Raw genomic sequence first — 25,792 nt, 5'->3', positions numbered from 1 at the left:
GATTTGCTTCAACTGTCCATTTCACTTTTGAGTCCTTCTTTAGCATGTTATTCAGTAATCTGATCAATTCTGCTAAGTTTGGGATAAACCTTCTCAAGAAGTTGATCTTACCCAAGAAGGCTTGCAATTCTTTGATGTTTCTTGGGTGGGGCATTTGTAAGATAGCTTGTATCCTGTCCGGGTCAATTCTTATGCCATCCTTTGAAATAATATGCCCTAACAGCTTACCTTCTTCCAAACCAAATAGAGATTTCTTGGGATTCAAGGAAATTCCATATTTCCTACATGTTAAGAAAATCTGCCTTAAGTGCTTCAAGTGTTCTTGGTCTGATTTTGAGAAAGGTGTAAGGTCATCCAAATAAATGACAAGAAAGTCATGAATCTCTTTGGCAAAAGCAATATCCATTGCTCTTTGAAATGTTGCCCCTGCATTTTTCAATCCAAAAGGCATTTTTACATATTTGAAAGTTCCCCATGGGGTTGTGAATGCAGTTTTGTCTTGATCATCAGGGTGCACTAGGATTTGATTAAAACCTGAGAATCCATCCAGTAATGAGATCCTTGATGCTCCTACCACTCTTTGGAGAATGTGATCCATCTTAGGTAGGGGATAGTTGTCTTTGAGGGATACTTGGTTTAGATTTCTAAGATCAACACAAAGTCTTATTTCACCAGTTTTCTTTCTTGTGGGCACCAGATTTGAGATCCAATCAGAAAACCTGATTGGTGCTATGATACCAGCTTTAAACATTTTTTGTACCTCTTTCTCAATTGCAGGGAGAAGCATGGGTTTATTCTTCTCAATTTTTGCTTGAATGGCTTTTGATTTGGCTTGAGAGGGATTGTGTGTTGGATAACAGAGGTGTCATAGGATTTTAAGTCCTCATAACTCCATGCAAAGACATCCTGAAACTCTTTGAAAAGGTCAATGTATTTGGGCTTCTGATCAGGAGGTAGGGATGCAGACAATTTTATTATCTTGGGCTTTTCCATGGTTCCAATGTTGCATTCTTCAATGGCAGAGTTAAGGGGCTGCATTTTTGGTTTTCTTGGGACATCATTTGAATAAAAAATATCCTCTAGTGGAGTTAGGCCTGTTGGAAGAAAATTGTCTTTCAATTGTATTACTTCAGCCTCAGCATCAGCCACTTCTTCACAACTGATTTGTTGAATTTCTTGTATATTGTCTTTGTTGAAAATTGTTGGATGTAGGATTTGGTGAGCTGTCTTAGGTGATAGTGGCTTGTTATTCTGTTCACTCTGTATTTGTGATTGACTTGCTCCCTCAAGTATTTGTGATTGACTTGCTCCCTCAAGTATTTGTGATTGACTTGCTCCCTCAATGTCAATATTTAGTCCTGCAAATTCTTGTTGCAAGGTCAAGAAATTATTTATTTGTGCATCATCTTCAAATACTTGCCAGTCTTTGACATTGTTTGGGACAAAAGGTCTGTGTTTTACCTCAGCTGTAAAGCAATGATGGGGCTCAAAAGGTAACTTGCAGGTGCTTGCAAATGTGGCCAAGCTATGAGCATGCAGGTTATGGGTCCTGGGAATCTTGGTAATTTGAAATTCAGTGAAGGACTGTAGTAGTTCAGCAGCAGCAGATCTATAAGATCTCAGTCTTTTATCATTAGTAACAAAATTTCCCTTTACCTGTTGGATAATCAAGTCTGAATCTCCCATAATTGAAACTTTTATGGCTTGTAAGGATTTTACTAGCTTAAGGCCTAGCAAGAGAGCTTCATATTCTGCCATGTTATTAGTGCATCTGAAATTTAGTCTATAGGCTCGACCTTCTGCATGATTGTTCTGCTTGTTATGTATCCAAACCCCAGCTCCTGCCCCTAATTTGTTAACTGACCCATCAAATTCTAGAAACCATAGGTTCTCTTTTTCTAGGGGTGATCTAATAATTTCTCTGTGATCTGGGATAGTGAGTTGAAGTTCTGGGTTTTCACTTATTTCATCTTTTAGGACAGTCTCATTACTTGTTTGGATCAGCTCTATTTCTAGGGCAGCAGCTTGTTCATTAATGTCCTGATCTTGTTCAAGTGTTTTGGTTTCAACATCTTTATTTGTAAGACCTGTATTGTCATTGAAAAGAATATATGAATCTATATCAGAATGGACAGCATATATGGGAAAGTTTTGAGGTTTTTCTTCACTGCTGACCATGTATTTCATAAGTGACTCTCTATATAACCTCTTGGGTTGACCAAAGACTGAGATGGTTGCATATGACATGTCTAGTTGTAGGGAACCTTGGAGTTTAGCCCCCATGACCTTGATAACAGCATCCCATATTTGGGTGGGATATCAGCAACCACAACATCCATGAGGATTGTTTTATTGGGATATTGAACTAGGGACACACATAGATCTTTTATCAGACCTAAACACTTAACTTGGCTGGAGTCAAATGAGAATAAGTCCTTGTATGGTCTTGTAATATCTAGATTCAATCTTTCCATGACTGATTTAGGCATCAAGTTGTGAGAGGCACCTGAGTCAAACATTGCGTTGTGTAGTATCTTGTCATGAACATGCAGGGTGACATAGAAAGGTAAGACACCTGTGACTGCTGTTTTTCCATCAACTTCTGGACCGAACAGTAATTCTGGGGTGTCATCCAACACATTGACATTATCTTTATTACGAGTAATTTGAAGGGACTTCTTGATTTGTTGTCTATAAATGTCATGCTTGGCTAGTTCTGAAAGAGGAATAGCTACTTTTAGTTTGCCAATTTCAGCTTCTAAGTCAAAGGGTTTTTCAGATTGGATTTTGGGGTTGTGGATGACAGTCTTTTCCTTGTTCACTAAGTCTTCTTCTTGATTCTTATCTTGGTCTTGCGGCTTGTCCTTCTTACTCATGTCTTGAGGAGTGATACTTGGATTGGGCTGCAAGGGTGATGAATCTACTGGTTGCTGTTTTGAGGGAGAAGTTTCAGCTATTTCCTCAACTGTTACCTCATCTGTAATTGGACAAGTTTTGTCACTTGGTTCTGTGATAATAGCTTTCTTAGGCTGTGTAGTGTCCTTTGTCTTGTCAGGCTGTGTCACATTTATAGTTCTGCTTCTTAGCTTATATTGTTTATGAACTTCATAAACAACTGTGTCATATCCTTGTTTAAAGTCAAATGACTCACCTGACCTGGTTTGGAATTGCTGAATGTCATCATCTTTATGATCCTCTTGACTCAAGAAAACTTGCTGCTCATCATTCAGGCCCATTAGGTTAATGTGGGTGTCATCTATTTGCTCATTTGAAGTGGATGCCTCAGTATAGTTTTCCTGGAAAGGAGGCCTTATGTCTGGATCAGAACCGGTTTTGCCAGTGTTTGGGTTTTGATTTCTCCTAAAATTTGGATTTCTGATAGGGTTATTTTGTGGTGCTTCCCATGATGACTTTCTCTCAACTGATTCTACTCTATCACCCAATCTCTTCATACCAGTAAGTATTGCATCCAGTTTTTGATCAAAGGCTGAGGGTTCTTCTTTGAAGGTGGTTCTCTTTTCTAATCTTGCCCTGTTTCTTTTGGCAATCAGGTTAGCCTCCACTGTGACAACAACCTTTTGGGCTTCTTCAAGGGTTTCAGGTGCCCTTTCTTTTAATTGATATGCCATATCAGGGTCAAAACCATCAGGAAATTTGTACAAGGCCAAATCAGGGGGAGGTCTTAAATTCTGTGGTATTGCATTATATACATTATTAAATCTTGCACAATACTCCAACACGGTCTCTTGAGGACCTCGTTTGATTGTGTCATATTCACCAAGTATGTGCAGGGGATCTTTCTTCTTCTCCCATCTATTAGTAAAAGCTTGATAAAGGTCATCAGGAGTTGTGATGGTATTTGCAGCCAGTGATCTAAACCAAGTTCTTACATCCCCTGTGAGGCTCTGAACAAAGACTCTCATTCTCACACTGTCATCATCTATTTCATAGTTCTCAAAGTGGTCTTGCATCCTTCTGGCATGCTGAATTGCTGTGAAAGGGCCAGTGGAGTCAAAATATGAGATCTTGGATTGATAGTCCTGAGGTAGAGCTGGAGCATTGGCAGGTAACTGCAGGGGTGCATATCTATTAGCCATATTTGCAGGATTTATGGGTTGACAGGGATAACTGGGATAGCATGAATGACTGGTACAACAGGGGTGGTGGGAAAGGTGGAAACTAGAGTGTTGGTCAAGGGAATATGTGCAGTGGATGAAGGTGTAAAAGGAGGGCTTTGAGATGTGGATGGTGAACTGGGGGAATCAAGGCTAGACCGAAATAGAACCTTGATTGGAGTTGGAACAGGGTTTGGATGAGTTGTCTCAGGACTTGAATCAGCAAGAGTTTCCTGTCCCTACTGCTTCCTAATGATCTTAGGGATTGTATTAGGATTTTCAAAAACAGCTGGTGGATTAGGGTCAGGATTTGACCTTGTATATCGTGGATTCTTCTTGGGAGCCAGCTTCCAAATTTCTTTTTGGTATTTTTAGGATATTTTAGGACTGTTTTAAGGGACTGCTCAAGCTTTTAGAACCATAGTCTATGGATAGACCACAGTTTAAAAATAATATGCTTGCTCCCCAGTGGAGTCGCCAATTATGTTAGCTCCCAGGTTGTTCCCTTTGACTCCCAAGGGAATACGGCCGGGGTAACCACTAACCAATCTTTGGATTACAGTTTCTAGCCAAACTGTAATCAGAGAGGGCTCTCTCTTTATGATTTGTCTCTGTTTTGGTAGTATTTTAGGCTAGCTATGATGTTCAGGGTTTTGTTTTATGTTTTGGTTGAGGGATGTCTTCTGCATCTAAGGTGTAAGTTTTCAGGCAGTATTAGTCCATTGGGCAATGGAGTCTGTGGCTACAGGTTGACTGAATATTGAGTTGAGTTACTGAAATTACAGGGCCATTTAAATATCTCATGGAACAAATCTGAAATTGTGATTATGAGGTGTGTTCAACCAGTGAAAGGCAATTAAGAATTTTCCACTAAGCTGGGTGTGAGAAAGAGATGTGTTGCACAGGAGCAAACTTGAATTCCTGAAACAACAATCACTGTGAAAGATATAGTGTAGAGGTGTAGCAATTAAGAATTACACCTTTATAACTGTAACTGAAGAAAACATTTATAATAGCATAGATTGAGTCCAGGGTAATCTGTGATTAAATCCTAGAACTATTCTTTTTCTTTGCCATTAACTGTAAAACACAGAACATGAATGAGCTATGAGAAGATGACAAAACACATAACTAAGAGTTTGAAGAAAACTTATTGATTCATGAAACACGCAGGAATCCTGTAACATTCAGCAAAACACCACAATGACTCAGATAACGCAGAGCTTTGGAAATTCCATCAGCTTTTGTATTAATAGTCTGGAAATTTACAGCATAAGAAACTCTTGAAGAGAGATCAACAACAACCCCTGCAAGATTATGCGAGGGGGAATATATACAATTGGTCATACAAAATATCTGGAGCCTTGAGTCATTCTAGAAATGAATACGTTCACCCACTTTTCAAGATAGTAGATAAGAAAGTTATTACATCATTGAATACAAAATAAGTGCTCTTTATGTATGTCAGAAGATATTTTGACCTTTGGAGGCCACTGAGTCGGTCTGAACGTTCTGCTTTAACTCTGGTTTAACTCTGGAAAAATGTGCCTTTATGGCTGTCGTGCTGTAGTTTTTTGGCCCTGTCACCTGTAGCTGTCAATCTTGCTTTATTGGCCGATTAGTTCTGCTGAGTTGGCCCAGCCTTTTCCTTTTCATGCATGCTGGTGTTATCAAATTTTCCTGTGCATGATCACCTATGAATTTAAATGGAAATTTGATTTACAGGCTCTGGTTTATAATATCATCTGTATTGCCTTAGTCCACCATTCCTGTGTGGGCAATTGATGTCTCAGAATTGCATCCAAAGTCTCATCTGCCTCTGTATATTTGTAGAAGTTTGGAGGCACTTCAAACAGATGTTTGATCTCATCCATGATAAAAAATAAGTTTTCTATCCTGTTGTAGAGACTTTGTCCTGTAGCTGGCCCTGTTTCCTCTGAGGTGCTGGGCCTTTCAGTGATCTGATTTGTGGCGAATGTGTTGACCCTCTTGGCATACTGCTCATGTGTAAGTAGCCTTCCTGCGCTGTTCAGTAAGCCAGGGAGACCTCTGTTTTGCAATGCCACATATTTGTCCATGAATCTATTGACCTCTGTCTGCATGTCCTGGGTCCTTCTTTCTAGTGTCTGCACCAGGCTTCTTAGTGTTAGGACCCTCTTTATTAACAAAATAGTCTCAGTCCTGTTGGAGATTCCCATAGTTGCTAACTGAGCACTTGTTCTATTATTAAGCACATTGATCATCCTGTTGGCAACTTCAGGCATATTGCCTAGAGAGGCCCTTGATCTCTGGATTTCTCTTTGTGCTTTTGCAATGAGCTCCAACTGCTCATGAATTGTCTCAATATATTGCCATTGATCAGTGATGGATTGGCCAATATTGGCCCATAGCACTGTCTTGAGCTCAGCCACTACTTTATCCAGTTTGAGCTCCTTCTCCAGCTCCTTTATCCTGTCTTTGAGGGCTTTTATTTCCCTGCCCTTTTCTGCCACAGTCTGCTTGGATTTATCATATCTTTCATTTACCTTGGCTAAATTCTCCCTGGCCTCATTTAATTCTGTCATTTGGGCTTCCAGGGCCTGAATCTCATTTCTCAGCTTTTGCATGTCCAGGCTTGGGGCCTGCTCTGTTGTTGGTGGTGGTGCTGAGGTAGAAGGTGCTGCCTGTTCTGTTTGTTGAGTGAGGGGAGCAGTAGTTGGAGGAGCTTCCTCAAGGTTAATTATTTCTGGAGGAGGCTGAGATGTTTGACCTCCTTCCTTTTGCTGTAATGCTGCTTGCAATGCTGCCTGTGCAGCCTCTGATTCTCCCAACTTTTCTTGAGTCTGGATCAGCTGTTTATATAAAGACACCAGCAAAGCTGTCGCATCTTGATCATGTCTCAGCTGGGCAACTTCTTCCATTTGAGGGTGAATAGTTGCTGGGATTTTGATCTTTTTCCTCAAAGCTGCCATGTCTGCATCCCTTAATTTCAATATTTCTTGTATGCCCTTGATGTCCTTGGGGTCATGCCCAATCTCTATGATTATATCTTCTAAGGCCCTGATCCTGTTGTCCTTTGCTTGAGAGGATGCTCTCTCCAACTCAAGTTGGGCAGTTGTATTATTTAGGCTATTTTCTAGCCTGTAGTTATCCAATGTCTTATCTGCCAAGGAGGCATACACCATCTCACCCGTTTGCTTATGCAATTCGATTTTGTCCATTGGGTGGATGTCCTTGGCAAGGACCTCAAGATTGGTCCTCAAGTAGTCTGAAGGGGACTGTGGTTGCAATGCAGTTGGCATGAAGTGACTCATGATCATTTTGCCTTCATTAACATCATATGCAGACATCAGTCTTTGCTGGTTAGTGGGAGCCATTTTCAACAAATGATTATATAGCTGTATTTTTATTGGCTCATTCCTCCTCTTTATGTCAATGAACTGTTGTTTGATGCTCAGTTCACCTTCTCTCTGCTGGCTTGAGGAGCTGACTTCTCCTCCCACTATCCTCTCTTGTTCCTGCTGGAAGGAACTTGCTGAGGCCTCCATACTTGGTGGGCCCATGCCCAAAGATTGCCCCATAGGCATTTCCTCTTCTGAAATGGGATTCATTCTGTGTCTTTTCCCCCCTTGAGTTGTTGTTGTTGTGAGGGGAGTCTCTCTGTCCCTCTTTCTACTTATATCCTCCTTTTGTGGGGTTTGGAGGATTGAGGCTTCAGCTGTTGTTTCCTGCCTAGGAGGCACAATTTGTGGTGGCTGCTGCTCAGTAAAAATTGGGGCCTCAGCTGCCTTTTCTTGCTGTAGTGGTTGTTCTTTCTCTTGCTGCCCCTCTTGTGGCTGTTGTACCTGTTGTTGTTGCTGTTGTACCTCCTCATGAGGTGGTTGTTCTGGTTCCATTTCCTTTTCCTTGCCTTTGGTAGAGGTTGGCTCAGTAGCTTTGGCTGCTTGCTGATTTGTTGTGGAGGAAGATGCAGTTGTTCCCACTTGAGTGCTTGGAAGAGTGAACACCTGTGAACAAAGCTCTAGGTCAGCCACCTTTTTCAGATTTCTTAGTGCTCTTTGATTTAACTCTTCTTGTGTGATAGGCTCCTCTAAGGTTCCTCGCCTCCACTTTGTTTGATTTGCATACTTTTCTATATGAGGAAGTCTTACGTGGTCATAACTGGCCAGCCTATATTTGACCCTTCTTAGGCTTATGAAGTGATTGGGGTCATATGGTTTCCAAAGGAAACTGGTTTGCAAGCCAAGGGATTCTAACATTCTATCCGCCTCTTGCCAACCTTCCTCTCTTTTGTTGTAGATAAAGTGGCCTAATTGGTTCCTGACCTTGAGCTGTGCTTTCTTGCCTCTGCCTGAAAAGTGTAGCACATCAGCATTCCCAAATTGCCTGAAGTATTCCAGGGCAAACAATCTCATGGGCACATATTTGGGCAATCTGTATGGGGGCAACTCACACCCATATATCCTTATAACTGTGTGGTTCTGGTAGAAGTACCAGTCCCCAATGCTGTAAGATTTAGACAACTGAAGTACCCTTTGCATCTCATCAGTTAGTCTTGGAGGAGGTGAGCTCATCATCAGAGACATGGCTGGGTGGATGAAGAGATCTATGAACTCACAGTAGGTATATGGAGAGTCAGGTCTGCAGTGGAAGACAGAGGACCAATAGACCACTGACCTTGGATTGCCTTGGGCATCCACTCTTTTCACAGCAAAAGAAAACTTTTCATGTTGATAATATAGGATTAGGTGGTAGATGTAAGAGGTGTATCTGAACACCTTTTCTCTTGCCAAGTTCATCAACTGCTCATGTATCTTATCAGAGATGTAGGTGGCATAGTCATAGCAGATTGGAGACTTGCCAGGAGCGAACATGAGCATGATCACCAGCACAGTTTCATCAACAAATTCAATTGAATTATAGCCCAAAATGGGACTAATCATGTCTGCAAGATCTCTGCCCAATTGGTTGAGGTATACTTGGTTAATAGGAGGATACTTCACAGAGTCAGAGCCAATGTACAGCTGATTGAGTTTGGTGACCTGAGCATCTGTCAATCTAGCTCCTTGATTTATCAAATCTATTAGTGATAAAGGAACTAATTTCTTCTCAGTCTTGAAGTTCAGCATCTCTTTGATAGCTTCAGGGGTGATAAAGAAAACAACTGAGCCTGAAGGGTCAAGCACAGCCCTCTGAGTAGGGTCATAGCATTCGGCACATAGATGGATTAAATCAGGAAACTGGTTGACCTGAGGGAGCTTGAAGATAGGGAGAGAAGAGTCCCATATGCCCAATACATCTGTTCCACTCTCATGTTTAGCCTTCAATTCATTTAGCAGGTGGATGTGGAACTTGGTCTTCATCAGCATTTCCTCTGATATTTGATAATCCAGGTCTGCTAGAGGTTGCCAGTCCAATTCTCTCTGAGGGGCATTTAAAGGGGCAACATTCAAGGCTACAGGTGCTACTGGAGGATCCATGGTCACCTTTAGGATTTCTGTTGTTTATAAACTGGTGTTACTGTGCAGAGCAACACCAAAGAGTTTTTCTTTAAAAGAAAGGTGAATTACTGATGAACAGAGAATAAATGGTTAATTACAGCAATTGAAATACTGCTCAAAGTATGGATAAGACAAATGCCTGGCTTTAAACTCTTTTTCACAGCAAATTGGTGTAGTTTAGGCTACGAGTCCACGATTGCGCGAACTGAATGTAAATTTTATGAAAACACTGGTAATATAAAGCTCAGCTGGTGAATTTCGACCTTACAGTGCAAATGGGGACTAGGCACAGGGGATTCGCTGGTGAATTATGTGTTTTTTCACTGTTTTAAGCTAGTTTTGGCGATTTACAGACAAAACGAGGCGCAGGAGGGATTTACAGGGATAAATACCTGGCAACTGTTAACAATGGTCACGAATGCAGGTGGAAATGGCGCGCCAGCGGTCTCCAGGTTGAATTCAGCAGGTTGGCGTGAGTTTGGACGTGAAAAACATGCAGAGAAAACGACAGCCGTTTTTGCAAAAAGTGCAAAAAACGCGAAATTTTGGCGAAAATATGGATTTTTTGGAACATTGGCGCTTTTTTTGGATGACGTCAGTATGACGTCATCAGGTGGGGTCAAGGTCGGATGACGTCATCGAGTGACGTGGCGGCATAAGAGAGATCCACGGGGATGGTGAGGTGGCAGACAGGTGGAGCACAGGCGGACGGGGGTGCCGACGCGGTGATGACGCTGGCGGTGATGCTGGCGGTGACGCTGGCAGGCGGGTTCATCGAAACCGGAATTGGTTAGCGGTTTCATATCGCACCGCCTTCCATACGGAAGCGGAATTGTCAGAGGGGCCTCTGATACGATGTGGGGGTGACGTGTGGCAGAGGCCTGACGTCACCCTCTGACAAATTTCGGACGGTATCTTTCGGACGTCGGGGCCGGTTCGAAATGCACAAGGGCCGTCTGATGAAAAGGGCCCGATCCGACGGTCGACGGATCGTTGAGGTGGCCGGACGATACGGATGGGGGGCGGGATTAAAATAATATTTCTTTTGAGATTTGCGCCCGGCGGGAACCTTAGGAATTTGGCAATTTACATGGTTTTTTCAATGTTTTTTATAAAAATGCGGATAGCGCTAAGACTTTGGGTAAATGGAAAAAATGGGTTTTTTGTATGTATTTTGCAAATGAAGCGGGTTAGGGGTAAAAAGGGGTTTATCACAAGGTTTCTTGGCAAATGAAGGGTTTAGTGGGTTAAATGACTTCTGAAGGGGAAAGAGGGGTAAGGCTTAGGGCTCTTAAACTGACCAGATGTCAATTTAATCCCTGATAGTGAACATAGGGCTATAATGCCAAGGGGAGGGATATTTATACAATGCTTGGGGTTTATACACCATAGTGTTATAATAGTAGGGAAACGGTAAGATAGGGGATTTAGATAATAGAAGTTAGGGGTTAATATGGATGGAAAAGGTGAATGAGGAGTGAAATCACTAAGTTTATGTGAAGATAGCTTAGCTTAGGGAGTAGATCAAAATAAAAAGATTCTTAGACAAGAAATGTGGCTTTTAAAGGAATAAGAACTAGCATAAAACCTCAAATTCTTTCATGAACACAACTGATGAAGGGATGTTAGTAATGAAGGTGAAAAAGGGGAAAAGGAAGTTAGTCATGCTTCTTTATTTTGCTGCAACATGATGGAGAAGAAGACCTTCTCAATCCATTGATATTCCTTTGTGAATAGGTTAGCACACATTGAATTGTAAGGAATGACATTTCTGCAACCCCATCTGCCTACCCATCTATTTGCCTAGAATTTTTTGTTTCTTCATGGAGGGTGCACTTAGACTTGCAGACCCTTATGTGCCTTTTCTTTTCTTTGGCTTTTTCCCTTTGATTTTCTATCTAGAACTACCCTTATTGCTTCCAAGGTCCCAGATTAAGCAGTTGGGAACCTTACTTCTCTACCTAAGCTACTGGTCTGCCAAGATTAAACAGTTTGGACAGACTTCTTTCTCTATTCTACAACAGAAAAATTGAAACATGGCATGATCCAGATTAGGCTTTTGGACCACCCATCAAAACTTAATCAACATGAAGCTATATACACACCTTGTCTCTTTTTGGAAATATGGGATCTTTGTATCACCAAAGCAGAGCATATTTGGAACTTTCTTTGCCAATCATGAAATATGAAACCTATTGGTATAGGTAGCTAACAGCTGGGGTTGAGCAGCAACAAATCCTTGCTGAGGGAAAGGATTTTTGAGCACAACCGGTTGAGGTGGCATAGGATTCTGAGGTGATTTTTGACCTCGAGAAGCTTCTTAGGCTTCCCACATTTGGTGCATTTGGGGTAAAAGAGGACACTCATTTGTATAGTGGCCATGTACACCACAACATGCACAAGGCTTGTTCATAGGAATAACCTTGTTCTGCTTGGGTTGACCGCCCTATTGCTGGTTGTTGGTGTTAGGCTGGTTCCCTTGGGGTCCACTATGATGGTTACCTTGGTTACCCTGGTTACCCTGGTTACCATTGTTACCCTTCCCCTTATTTGTTTTCTTCAAATTTGGGGGATTGGTATCACTCTGCTGTGAAAACAACTAGTCATGAGGGGGGGGGGGGGGGGGGGGGGTGGCTACTGGGGTTAAGGATGCATGGGACGCTGTGGCGCTAATGCTTGAGGGCCTGGAGCGCTAGGATGTGCGTAAGAAGGAGCAACAATTTGGTAGATGGGTTGAGGCCTTGGAAACATGTTGGTAGCTGGAGGAGCATAAATGTTGGAGGAACTAGTGCCCCCCTGCAGATAGCGATAACTCTCATGAGTATATGGTGAAGAGTGTGAAATGGATCCAACGATACCATCAGCGACGTGAGATGCCTGTCGTGCATTAGCACTGCTAGGACGAGGGAGGTCTAGAATAATGGTATAGACATAACCTGATTGAGCATAAATTAGATCATATCTCAAAGAGGTCTAGAGAGCTTCTTCCTCTGTTTGAGGAAAATGGGACGTGACATCTTTCCCGATGGGGGATAAAAGGCTCTTGAGAAACCAATCTAGATAAACGCGGTCTTTGAAAGGCAGGGCATGACATGTGCTCCTCCTTCATCGCCACTCTTGAACATGGTTAGAAAGGCGAGTAGTGGAGGATTGACAGAATGTGGTCAAAAGCTCTGTACCAATGTCATACAGGAGAGGTAACTAGAAATATGTTAAGAATGTGTTAGCAAGCATCGCGAAAACAGAATGAGAGGCAGAGGGCTAGTCTACATACCATTTTGGATTGTCTCTAGTGAGTGTGCATTAGAAGAGCCAAAGACAAATGGAGTCATTAGTTATGGAGTTGGACGAAAACCACATGTGGAAGGATCAAACATGGTTGGTAGGATCCTCTCCAGCAATACCCTCGAACTTTGGGATGTCTGAGGGAAGCTTAGTCGGCATAGAGGGCCAACCAACATTGTGGTTTATGGGGTCGTTTATCAATTGGTTAAGATCCAGTAGACTTAACCCATCCATAAAAGGGAGCATGGGGGATGTCGGAATGGTTCCTAAGACTGTTACACCTGATGTGATTTCCAGTGTAGAACTAGAGCAACCACTAGGTTGGGTTCCTACACTAGCTGTGGGTCCAGACATGGTGATGATATGTGGTGAAGGAGGCTTGGAATTAGATGAGGAATCAAGAGAGGAGTCAAGATGGTGACTCGGAAGACTATGAACTCAAACCCGATGGCGAGGAGTAATATGCCCAAGAAGAAACTGAGGTTGAAGGCCTAATAGTCTCCGCAACTCACGCCTTGGTGGTGCATTGATGGAAGGACACACGAAACACAGAAATGGTGAAGGGAGATCAACAATATCTTTTGTCTCTAATGTGTGAGATAAATTTATTATGTTAAGTCTTGGTTTGGTGGTGTAAACCAAGCACCCTTCACTTAATGTGTGCTCGTGTGTGCAAGTTTATTAATTGGTTAAGCCCAGATCGTGTTTGTAAAAGAGAAAAAATCTTGAGGTAAATAAACTGAAATAAATAACATAAAATAAACATCAAAACAATTAACTAAACCCTACCCAAACTGGGTTTGCAAACACTGTACTGCTAGGTGGCTAAACCGATGGAAAATACAATGACACGGTCTAGAGATCTGAATGTTGATGTGACCGGGATCAAGTGACTCTAAGATGCTACAAAGTTGTGCATCAACAACAAAAAACCAAAGGGGATGATTGTTGCAAAAAGATAGGGAGATGGGTGAAACACCTAGGACAATTGATGGGACCCTAAGGGAATGACCAAACAAGTTTGAATGTTAAACTATGGATGGTAGCAACCTATCTTATCATATATGAAACAAAAGGTTACAGATTTGGAAAATGTGGCTGAAAGTGCTTTAGAAACTCAAACTTCTCACTTAGCTAAACTCCTCCTAGAAAGGCAGAAGTGTACTAGAAGCCCTAGAGGAGGCTAAATTAGAATTTGATGAGTAAAATAGAATGGATCAAGGCCTAAGCGAGATAAGACAAAGGTTAGACACCCAGTAGACAGCTCTCAATAAAACCCAGAAACAGATATGAGAAAATCCCTAAAACCTAGAAATCGCAGGTTCTAACCTATTTTTTTAAGAAATCGCAATTTTTGGGAAGAACGCTATGTTATGGAACCCAGATCACACCTTTTGTGTTGAAAAATGTGATTTCTGATCCTAGACTTCTCGTCTGCAAATTTCAGAAAAAAAGTGTCGCCTTTGCTACGGCTGGCTCCTATGACTTGTGGAAACGACCAGAAAGCTTATGGAAGTCGGAAATTTATCAAATCTAGGGTTAAAACACTAGGAAACATTAATAGAATTGAAAAAAGAAGAAACCCTAAGCTCAAAACCAAAGGTCACCCAGGTTTGTAGATCCGAAGTATAAAACCTAGTGGAGGCACCAATTTTGTACTGGAGACTCAGGTTTTTGAATCGAAATTATTCCCCAGCGGAGTCACCAATTTGTTGTAGTGTTTTCTTCTCAATGATGTACAAAAAGAACCCACTTCAGATTGTGGAGAAAAACAATCTCAACATTTGAAATGAATTATAAACATTTTAGATCTATAGCTATTGATAGAAACAAAACCTACCAAATTTCCGATCTATGCTGCAATCATAGTTAAACAATGAAAGAAAGAGTAATAACCCCAAAACATCCAATGGAAACCAGATATGTAAAGAATAATTTTATAATAACACCTGTGAAGAGAACATATAAATGTTACCAGTCCCCCTCTATGGGATGGGTTCTTGGCTATCCTCAAACGTCTTCAACTTCTGTAGAGTCTCTCTCCTCTATAATGCATAAACCCAACAAAAATATGGTGTGCAACAATGAAAATAATCAGAGTTACAACAGTGAGTGCAACAATGAAAATAATCAAAAGTGAATAATGAATGGAAAACCCTTCTATTTATAATAAAATATTGAGTTATCCTCGAATAATGAGCAATAATAAAATATTATTGATCCCATTCTTGGAATTACCATTTGGAATATTTTATTATATTTGTTTAGGAGGGAAAAAGTATTTAAACTTTTATTTAGAAATAATAAATAAATAAATGATTTATTTATTATCTCAATGAATTAGTTAAGGAATAATAAACAAATAAGGATTTATTTAATTATTCCTAAGGGATTTAGTCAAATATAACAAAGAATAATAATTAATTAATTATTCTTAGAGAAAAATAAAAAAAATAATGATTTATCTGTTTATTTTTCATGATTGGGTCAACTTTGACAAGGAATAATAATAAAACAATGGTTTAATTAATTATTCCTAGAAGAAAATCAAATAAATAGTGATTTATTTAGTTATTTTTCATGGGTTTAACTATAAATTGCTTAACAAAGTTGGTTTATTAGGTAATTTCTCACAGCAAAAGCTATTTTACTATGGTAAAATTGGCTTTACATGGTGTACTTCGATCCATCTAGTAAATTAGGTTAGATGATCAATTTTTTGGTGATAACACCGAGCCTCCTCCGTTCTTTCCTTTCATCTTTGGTGATTCTACCATCCATGATTTCACATGTGTATCTCCGTCTACGGATGCACCCATTGTTGATCATTCGCAGAACACATCGTATGTCAATCCATCATTCGACAATGAAGAGGATAAATTATTTATTGAAAATCCACTTGATTTTTCATCTGCTTTTTCTTGAAACACAAAGCGTAAATTTTTCCTCTTCTCATCTACCCCTCTGTTTGGTTCATTAGATCATGAGGATGCCAATGAAATCATTGATTTTGCTATCTATTTACTCCTATATTCGATCACGATGATGATTCTAACGTAGTTGATTTTTCCAAGACAACTGTTTATGATGATCTATTTGTTGACAAAGTCAAAACCCCACAGACTATCAAAGCACTTTAGCCCAAGCTGACGGTTATGTCAGGCGCTCATTGTCCTAAGGTTGGTTTCACTTTCGATCAGGAAATTGTTGAAACACCCAAGGCTCCTCATCACTGATCTGTATGCATTGAAGATCAATATCACACATAGATTATGCTTCCTCAACTAGAACTACATGATCCCATCGCCTATGCATTGGAGGAATATTACATAAAAAGCACATGTGCGCGACACAAGTTGTCCTTGTTTCTTTCATTTGATTTCATGTCACAGTCAAGAGTTTGTGTATCCTTATCAGCTACATGTAGTGTTTCACAACAACATGATAAGTCCACAAATTGCATGTCATGCAGTTACACTCACTTATGTTCTGTGGACACATTTAAACTCGGAGTGTGTTTGTCTTCATTGTTGTATCTTTCATGTTTTTTGGTTCGCACAACTATGTTGTTCGTGAACCATGCCTTCACCAACATGGGTTGACCAATGCGCTAGTGGCTGCATTGGAAGTATCACTTCATGTGAGCAAACCCATGCACCATTAGCTTAGGAGTAGGAGTAGGGTTTGCTTTTGGTTTGTGTGCTTTGCATGTTGTTTGCCTCTTACTTTGCAGGTTTGTTTTCTTGTTGACTTGTTTTCTTACTCACTTTTCTTATGCATTTACTTCTGCTTTTTCTTTGTTTTGTTGTTTGTTTGCACTCATAAGTTATTTTGGCATGAAACCATGTGCGACTCTTGAAACAAGCTGGGTAAAGTACAAGAGGACTTGTGTAGTTATCAATACTTGGTTATTTGTTGTCTTTCCGCTATATGAAGAACTTGTTGTCTTCAATCCATTATACGTCGATGGAAAATACATACAGTTTGAAGTGAACCTTGGTGAAAACACAATGCTTGCACACTAACTAGTGTCACCTACTATAGTCAGTTGTTTTTGGGTTAACCCTTGTCAACTCAGTCAAGTACAGTAAGGTGAGGGGTAAAACCATTGTAACAAACTACTTCCCTGAAGGAACAACCTATTCTTCTCTCAATAAGTCAAGATCCCACTTCTGCCTCGGAATGAATAAGTGCTATGCATTATTACGAAATATGAAAAATGAAAAGTGAAAAATTTTTGAAAAAAAAATGAAAATGAATAAGGCGAAAGAAGAGAAATGATTCTTGTGCAGAGAGGTGATGTAAGTAACTCTACCAGGGTACTAACCAGGCTCGCTGGCAGCAGAGCGATGCTTGTGTTCCTACATGACTCTGCCGGGAACTATCCAGCCTTTTGGCAGCGGAGCAACACCAAGGATGAAACTAAAACTATAACAACCATAAAGCTTGTGAAACAATATACCCCTCATCCCCAATTGAAACAACTCTATTGGCTTGGCTTGGAATGTGTGTCAACTGACCAAGAGCTTGGCGAATGCTACATCATACAATCAAGAAAGTGTGGAAATTAAGACAAACAAAGAACTGAACAATACTTCCAAAGGTGTTAGACTTTATTTTCACAAACAAGGTCCATTCAGAGAGATGGAGTTCTACTAGTGTTCCACCAAGTGTTGTAGCGGCTACAACCACCCTCCAAAAATTTTCTTTAGCTTCGTTTTGGAGCCTCCCAACCAACCATCCTCATCAAGATGTCTTGCACTGTCAAGTACATGAGCTTCATTGGTTTTCTAGCAGCTTGCCAGCCTGTGCATGATAGCTTGCTTCACTCTCCTCATAGGCTGCCACTCCTGACTTGGTCAAGCTGCTGGTTGAGCATCTCCCTTAGAAAATTGTGCAATTCTGGAGTGGAAGTAGCCTTCCCTCCAGAAATTGCGCAAATTTGACTAGTAGTCTATTGGGCCCAGAAACTGCGTAATCCTGTCAAACAGTCTTCCTAGTTAAAACTGTGCAATCTAGCCCAACAGTGTTGATCAGGCAATAAATTGCACAATTCTAGGCAACAGTCATTTGCTTCTCCCAGAAATTGCATATTACCTCTCGATAGCCAGCCCAACTTCATCCCATAAATTGTGAAAAAAATCCCTCCCTGTCAAGCAGGCTGTTGCACGTGCCTTCAGGATGACCGATTCCCGCCGGGACCGAGAAAAATTGACTTGCATGCATGAGATTATTTTTCCAAAAATAGAAAAGAGAAACATGCAAGAAGCATCCCTATATTTTAGGGATCTATTTTTAGCGGCTGGAGGTTACATGCAAATATCGTTTTAGAAACTTTCCTCCAAGTGTCACCTTTTCCTAGGTTTGTGGAATGTGCGTCATGAGCCTCAAACTTATTTATTCAAAGCTTCAGTGCTCATTCTTCACATCGATCTTGGAGCTTGGACATCCCACAGCACATCCAGGAGTCTTCGGCACATCCAACTTAGCTATTTCTGGGTAAGTCTGCTTTACTTGTCTTTTGTAGTATTTCTGTTGCTTTTTGTATTTTTGTTTATGTGAGTTTTGTCTGTTTGATTTATGTGAATGCTTGTTGTTGTTTTCATGCATGTTAGCTTGAACAAGCACCGTTTCAGTTTTTGTTAGCATCTCATTGTTGTCCCATGCATGACACTGTTTTGCACGAATGGTCGCTGATTCAATGACTCGTTTCACACACATGCATGTTGTTCCATTTTTTGAGTCTTGCATTCACTATTTGCATGCATGATCATTCACCCATGGTTACACTTAATATCACCATGCATTCACACCTTCATTTTCTTTCAGTTGCACGTCGGTTGGTTTAGTAAACCTTGGCATGGAATCTACATCACCCGGACAACATTACGCAGTTCTGAGAGGGAACGCTCCGCCTTCCTCCCAGAAAATGTGCAATTATGGCCAGTCACTGCCCTCCATTCTTGATTTGCGCAATTTTGAGAGGAAGTGATTGTTGGCCCAGAAAATTGCGTAATACAGTCCCTGGGCCTGCATCACTTGCCAGCTGAAATTGCGCATTGCGCAATCTCAAAACCCAGCAGGCCAGTTTGGATTGTTTATTGCAAAATTCCAGCAGTCAACCAACCTCTCGATAGTTCAGACTACCATTTGCATAGTTCCAGCAGTCAGTCTCCTGGCGTCCTAGTGAAAATTGTGCAATCCTTTCCAGTCAACCCCCAGGTATGTTGCATGTCGTTCATCAAGTTTGCTTTGTTTTTAACTGATAGATTACTTGCCATGCATGTCACCATGTCTCCAGATATAGCAGGTGTTTTTCCATCTCTTAGTAGTTCAGGATTAATGGCCTCACAGAGAGCAAGGTCAAAGGACACTGACGAAACGAAAATTGGAGCAGCAGTTGAGTTAGTGTCTACAAGTTTGTCGATTTATGAAGACACCAAGCTGATTGTAGACAAAGAAATCATGCAGAAATGGCAAGAGGTCAATGATGCATTCTCGGGCACATTTGGGGAAGATCTTGAAGACCGCTAAGTCTATGTAAACATTCACAAGTCCAGCTTGTACCAGATTGCATGCAAATATCTCGCATTCCCATGCGCGGACATGATACATTGGATCATCTTGCACATTGATCCCGAGAAAATGACATTGAGAAGTGTCAGTGGGATGGAGATTGCTACCTTCATGGCATAAGATTATCAACAAATGTACTATTTGTCGTAGCTAGTGATCACCATGGAGACACCCTTCAATATACCCAACAACAATGCCAACTCCAGGGATATCTTGAAGAGCTGGGTGAAGGAGCCAACCAAATTCAGGATGACACCCAACCAGATTTACAAGATGAAGACATTTCAGAAGGCGTATCAATACTTGGTCATCTTTTCATGTCGCTTATATGGCCAAGAGAGCATCGAGAACTTCCTGCAGAGTTGGGTGATCGCATTGGACCAACTGGCCAGTGAAGGAAAAGCATGCAACTGCTCCAACATGTTCATTCACTGGCTGAAGGAACAAGTAACAAGAGCTCGACATCTGCCCAAAGGTCAGCAATCATAAATCTACATGTCTGCCTACATCTTGGATGCAATTTGTGCCCATTAGGAGTTCCCGGGCATGAAGTGGGCATGGACATCAGCAAGAACCTCTGAATGTAGCTTCATAAGGGTTATCACACAGTTGTCAGATCATTTTGTCACCCCGATGTATAAGATGATGTTTGAGTAGGATCCACCTTAGATGTCGAAGGTAGCAATGGAGGCATTGATCGACATAGCGGATTGGTATGCCTCACCTTCCAACACCTTCATACAGATGTATAGTGAGGAGAAGCCTCTACATGTTTTGTTGAAGTTTTCCATGGACAAGCTCGTCATGCAAGAAGTATCATACCACATCTAGGCAGGACTATCAGCTAGGCTACACTGGAAGAAGAAGGAACCTTAGCCCACTCTTCCATTGCAGATCAGGTTGTACAAGATACAAAATCTCAGGCATGTGGATTCTAAAACATAGTAGATCAAGAAATATCCTTTCGACACTCGAAGCTATAATTTGTATGACCCGCATTATTTGGTGAAGGATCATTGCGTGAGAGTACAGTTTATGTGGATCCACAGGGCATGTCATTGGGTGAAGGAAGGCCCATGGAGATATTGTTACAGCTTCTCCAGGCCCATTGAAATGGTCGACATTGTTGTGGAATGATTAGAGAAGAAACATGAAGTAGCATCGAGGAGAGAACTAGCAGTAGTAGCAGAGGTAAGCATACCGACACGTGAAAAAGGCAAGAGAAACATTGTTAACAACGTAGAGGCATAACAAAGCTAAAATTTTAGAGAAGACCCACTTGTGCAGAAAGAAACTTTTGAAATAGAGGTGAAGGGGCAATAGCGCGACAAGAGGACTACTCAAAGGTAGATAGAAAAACAGAGGATGGAGTAAATAGTGAAGGAGTTGCATGAGCTGAAGGAGAAACTCCAGAAGGAATAGGAACTGCACGGATAGGAGAAGGAAGTGCAACAAGAACATGTACAGTAGGGGGTGCAACATGTACAGATAGATGAAACTCTGCCCATACAGGTAGTAGACGCATCCAAACAGCTAGCACAAAGCAGACAGGGTGAGCAGTCACTGGAGCAGAAATTCGCTCAAGAGATTGAACAAGCACTTGAGCAGATGGATATAGATATGGAGCAACAAGAGTTAGAGCATGACATTTACCTCATGCCTTACCATCAAGAGCTCGACCCACCAGCTTCACTGGAAGCAGAGCAAGTCCCAAGAGACTAAGGAGACACTGAGATCCTTCGAGACAATCTAGAAGGAGAGATTCACAACATATCATTCGACGAGTCACAACATAAAGTTGTGCAATCAAGCAGAGTGTCTACTCGGACGACAAGACATCTCCTACACAGTTTGAAGAATGAGATATCATGTCTAACATTCGCAAGCATCCAGCAGCATTGGCTGATGCTACTAGAGCGTATGCCAAAGCTACTAGCTCGAGTGTTCATTTCTTGATAGCTGAGAACGAGTGAATGGCTAAGGAGTTATAGACGGCCAAGTAAGGATGAGAAATAGTTACAACATCCTCCTGAGCAGAGTTGAAGAAGGTGATACCAGATGAAGTATCATCCCTTGAGACAGTCATGCAAGCATTGTATTCCAAGTTTGGTACCAGCATAAGGCAATTTTCCATCTCAATGGTTGGTAGCAACGATGTTCTAGGAGAGCATGTATCTTGTCAAATGTGCATACTGCTATTGACTACATGAAAAAATGGACAATGAGATACAAGGTAGCCCCATTACACTTTCCCAAGATGATGAAGCCCACAACAGTTGAGCTAAAGGCACGTATACGTATACTGTATGACTGGAACTATCACTTCTTAATATAAAAGAGCCAACACGTTTCATGCATATTTTTTATTGTATTTCAGCTAACTTGTTTACTCTAATGATATATGTATCTGTTTTCTTACGCATGCACGTATGGAATTTTATGTATAGGTATGTATGAATCTTACTGAAATGTGTTGTTGGTTTAACCATCACTTTGGATTGTCAGCTTACTTTCTTTCCAGTTTGTGATGCATCTTTGCTCGTGTGGTCTCTTCTTAGCCACATGCTTTCATAGGTTTCCAAGGGGCACACTCACATCACCCTCTGTGTGTTAGAACCATTCATGCACCTTTCTTGACTTGCTCCATATTTCACACCCTTGCTACCAATAGGGACATCTTACTTACCTCTAGACGCAACCGTGGTCAAGATGATACTATACGACCCACTGCTGGGACTCCTACACCAAATGATCTTAGGTCTAGTTGGGACGTCTTACCGGGGAGATACCCTAACATGTTGGCGGGTCCTGCACCATCAATAGGATCGTGGACTGCTCTAGGGCTTCGACCTTCCAAAGAAAGAAAGGTCTTTATCCCTCTAGTTCTTCAACCCTTCCATAGAAACATGATATGTAGACTTGAGGCCTCTCAGTCTCCTATAAGAAGAAACTAGGCCCTCTCAAACTATGCTCGAAATTCTTCCTCTTCATACGTGTGAATAGAAGAATGTAGATGTGATGATTATCTGATTTATTGTCCAAATGATGGAGTTCAAGAGTCCTTTTTATAATGATCTTGTGGTGCCCAAGGGGCATGTCTCTTTAGGTAGGCCTACTTGACAGTTTTATCTAACCTTCAAACAAATTAATTTAATTCAAATTTGAATTTAATTTTCCCTCCTTTTTTAATTTCTTACATGTATCAACTTATGTAATTGGGAAATAATGACGGTAGATACCAAAAAACAACACATATAAACCCAGGGGAAACAAAAGTGTCCATCTAAAGCCACTATCTAGATTTTATGTGAAATGTAAAAAATTATTAGAGAGAAATAATATTTACAGGGAGAAAAATTAAATAATCAGTAACAATCACATTTACCCTTGGAAAACCCCAACTCTGGGGAAAAACCCAACCAAATTGTTTCTCTTAGGTAAACATTTATAAGTGATAAAGCCTCACTTAGTTTACTAGGAAGGTTTTGACAAAGGGACTAATAGAACCTCCTATTAGTTGGTTTTTTTCCTTACATTAGGGTTTTTCTAGGATAAACATTATGTGTTTATGATTAGTCCTTTTTTGTTGGTGGTAAAATTATCTCTCTCAATCAATTTCTCTTTGAAATTTTAACAATATTTTCACATGAATTTTTGCTACAACCAAACCCCAAGGTTATTCACAAACATATTCCATTTTGATTGGATGAAAAACTACCACTGCAAGTTGCATTAGTATTAGCAAATTTTTTTGTCATCAAAGATTCTCCATGAACATATCTCTAGATAAGAGATCCATACATAAGAATTTGTGCACAAAATTAGACTTGCTATGAATTAATGAAAATTTGTTGAATCAAGGCTAACAATGGTACTTTTGTGCTATTCAAAATAAAATCTTTCTTACTAGACAATACTTATTGATGGGAATTGTTTGCTAATATTAATATGGCATGTCATGTACATATTTTCCCTATATTATAGGGGCCCAGGATGAGTTAATTGTGAGTTTTATTTGGTTAACTCAGTTTACTGAGATAAGTCTAGTTAAATTAGTTCGAAACTATTTGAGGAACTAATAGTGAGTTGGTGCACTAATGCATTAACTAGTGCTACTCCAGTTAACTAAAGATTCCCTCATCAAAAACTCATGCATGTAGATTCTGAGAAAGGCCCAGTTGAGACTAGAGTGTAGGGATAGTGTACTCTCTATTGTATAATGTATTGAGTTGTAAATATCATGAATGCAATGAGAGAAGGAACTAATTTTGGATTGTACAGTTATGGATCAGGATTTTCCCTTTAAATACAGGCTAATTCTCTCGGGAATTGTGCAAAGAATTAGAAGCTTGGTGGCTTGGAAAATTGGCTATGTATTGACCAAATGAAGTCATCAAGCAGAGGATAGGAAATACTTGTGCAAGTTAAGCTCAAGGTTGAGTAGAGCTTATTGCATTCATCAAAATTCTTTGACCAAGGGCACAAGGAAATAGGGACTTGGAGAGAAGGAGAATTGGTTGAGTTTTGGCGAAGAGTTTGCTTGTGAGTTGGAGATTGATTTTACTGAGTGCTGGGATTTTTCTTGTGAGAACAAGCATTGTATTGTCATCTTGGATCTCTGATTAATGCAATACATATAGTGGGGTTTTGAGTTATGGCTTTCCCCATATATTTAATGTGTTATGTGCCATTGATTATCTTCCTCTTGTCAATTACTGTTTTTCTTGATCTTTATGTGCTTTTGCTATAAAGAGTAGAAGTAGATTCTTCTCTCTTGTTTTAGTATATTACATGAGCTTGTGAATCTATAGGATTTTCTACATGGTATTAGAGTTGAGAACAATATACTAGAGGTTCTTGGTGCGATAGCCAAGAACCTGTATGCACTTGAGGTACAAGATGCATGCAAAGCCTTAAGGAGCAAGGAAAAGGTTAAAGACTTGGTGGTTGAGAGGGAGAGTAAATTGACTCTCAACATACAACCCTAAAAGAAGCCTCAGAAGCGGTTTAAGGATGTTGTGGAGCAGACACAGCTGTAGAAGCATAGAGGAAACTGAGTGGAGAGATCCACTCAAGCAGAGAAGAGGCAGTCTCAGAAGCAATGTTAGATAATTGTGGAGCAACCACAATTGGAGAATTTGAGGGGAGACCGAGTTGAGGCATCCACTCATGCAGAGACCTACAGTAGGGGGGAATTTCAAGCCAAGTGGGTAGAGGGAGCACATGCAACCATACCTCCAGGTGTGAGGTGGGGTGAAGTGAAGTGCTGGTTCCAAGAGGGCTGAAATTGGGTAGGGTCCATTGAGTGGTTTTATCTCATGGATCATACCTTTCTACTGGAGCCCAAAGTACATAGTAGCAGTGGAATCAATGGGATTGATGTAGTCAGAGATCAAAGCGACAGAGGCTAGAGTAATCTGATAATGAATAAGTGTAGAGAAGGGTTGACAATAATGTAGAAAGGTAGAGTCAACAGAAGCACAGAGTTTTCAGTCGAAAAAGGTAATAATAGTGAGAGACTTTGAGGACAAAGGCAACATTTTGATTCAGGTTGGATGTTTTTTTTGTTTTTGTAGTTGCTGGAGCAATAACACTAGAGAGAATTGTTGCATGCAGAACATTCCAAAGGTTCAGGATTGGGATCAAGTTGAATTATTTTCTTGTTGAAAGGGAGTGTTGAAAACAACAACAAGAAATGATAAAAGTAGAATCCAAAAATTTCAGTTTAATTTTTCCATGAATTAGAATGAGAATTAAAATTGAATTCTATTCTTATAGCAACTTGTAATAGTTAACAAGTGAGTTGACTTAGCTAACTTAGGAATTTCGAGTTGGAAGTCTTTTTGAAGTCATGTATATGTTCTCCCTATATTATAGATGTCCAAGATGAGTTAATTGTGAGTTGTAATTAGTTAAGTGAGTTTACTGAGTTAAGTCCAGTTAAATTAGTTCCAAACTATTTGAGGGACTAATAGTGAGTTAACATTCTATTGGTGCACTAATGAATTAACTAGTGCTACTGCAATTAACTGAATATCCCCTCATCATAAACTCATGCATGTTGATTATGAGAAAGACCTAGTTGAGACTATAGTCCAGGGGTAGTGTACTATCAGTTTTATAATTTACTGAGTTTTAAATATCATGCATGCAATCATAGAAGGACCTAATTTTGGATTTCACAGTTATAGACAAGGAATTTTCCTTTAAATACGAGCTAATTCTATCAGGAATTGTGCAAAGAATTGGAATCTTGGTGGCCTGGAAATTTGGCTAAGTATTGGCCAAACGAAGTCATCAAGCGGAGGATAGGAAATAATTGTGCAGGTTAAGCTC

The sequence above is a fragment of the Pinus tabuliformis genome, chromosome 6, assembly GCF_031772625.1.
Source record: "Pinus tabuliformis cultivar Carrire ecotype Pingquan chromosome 6, CPIR1, whole genome shotgun sequence".
NCBI lineage: Eukaryota > Viridiplantae > Streptophyta > Pinopsida > Pinales > Pinaceae > Pinus > Pinus tabuliformis.
Note: the sequence above shows the minus strand (reverse complement) of the source record.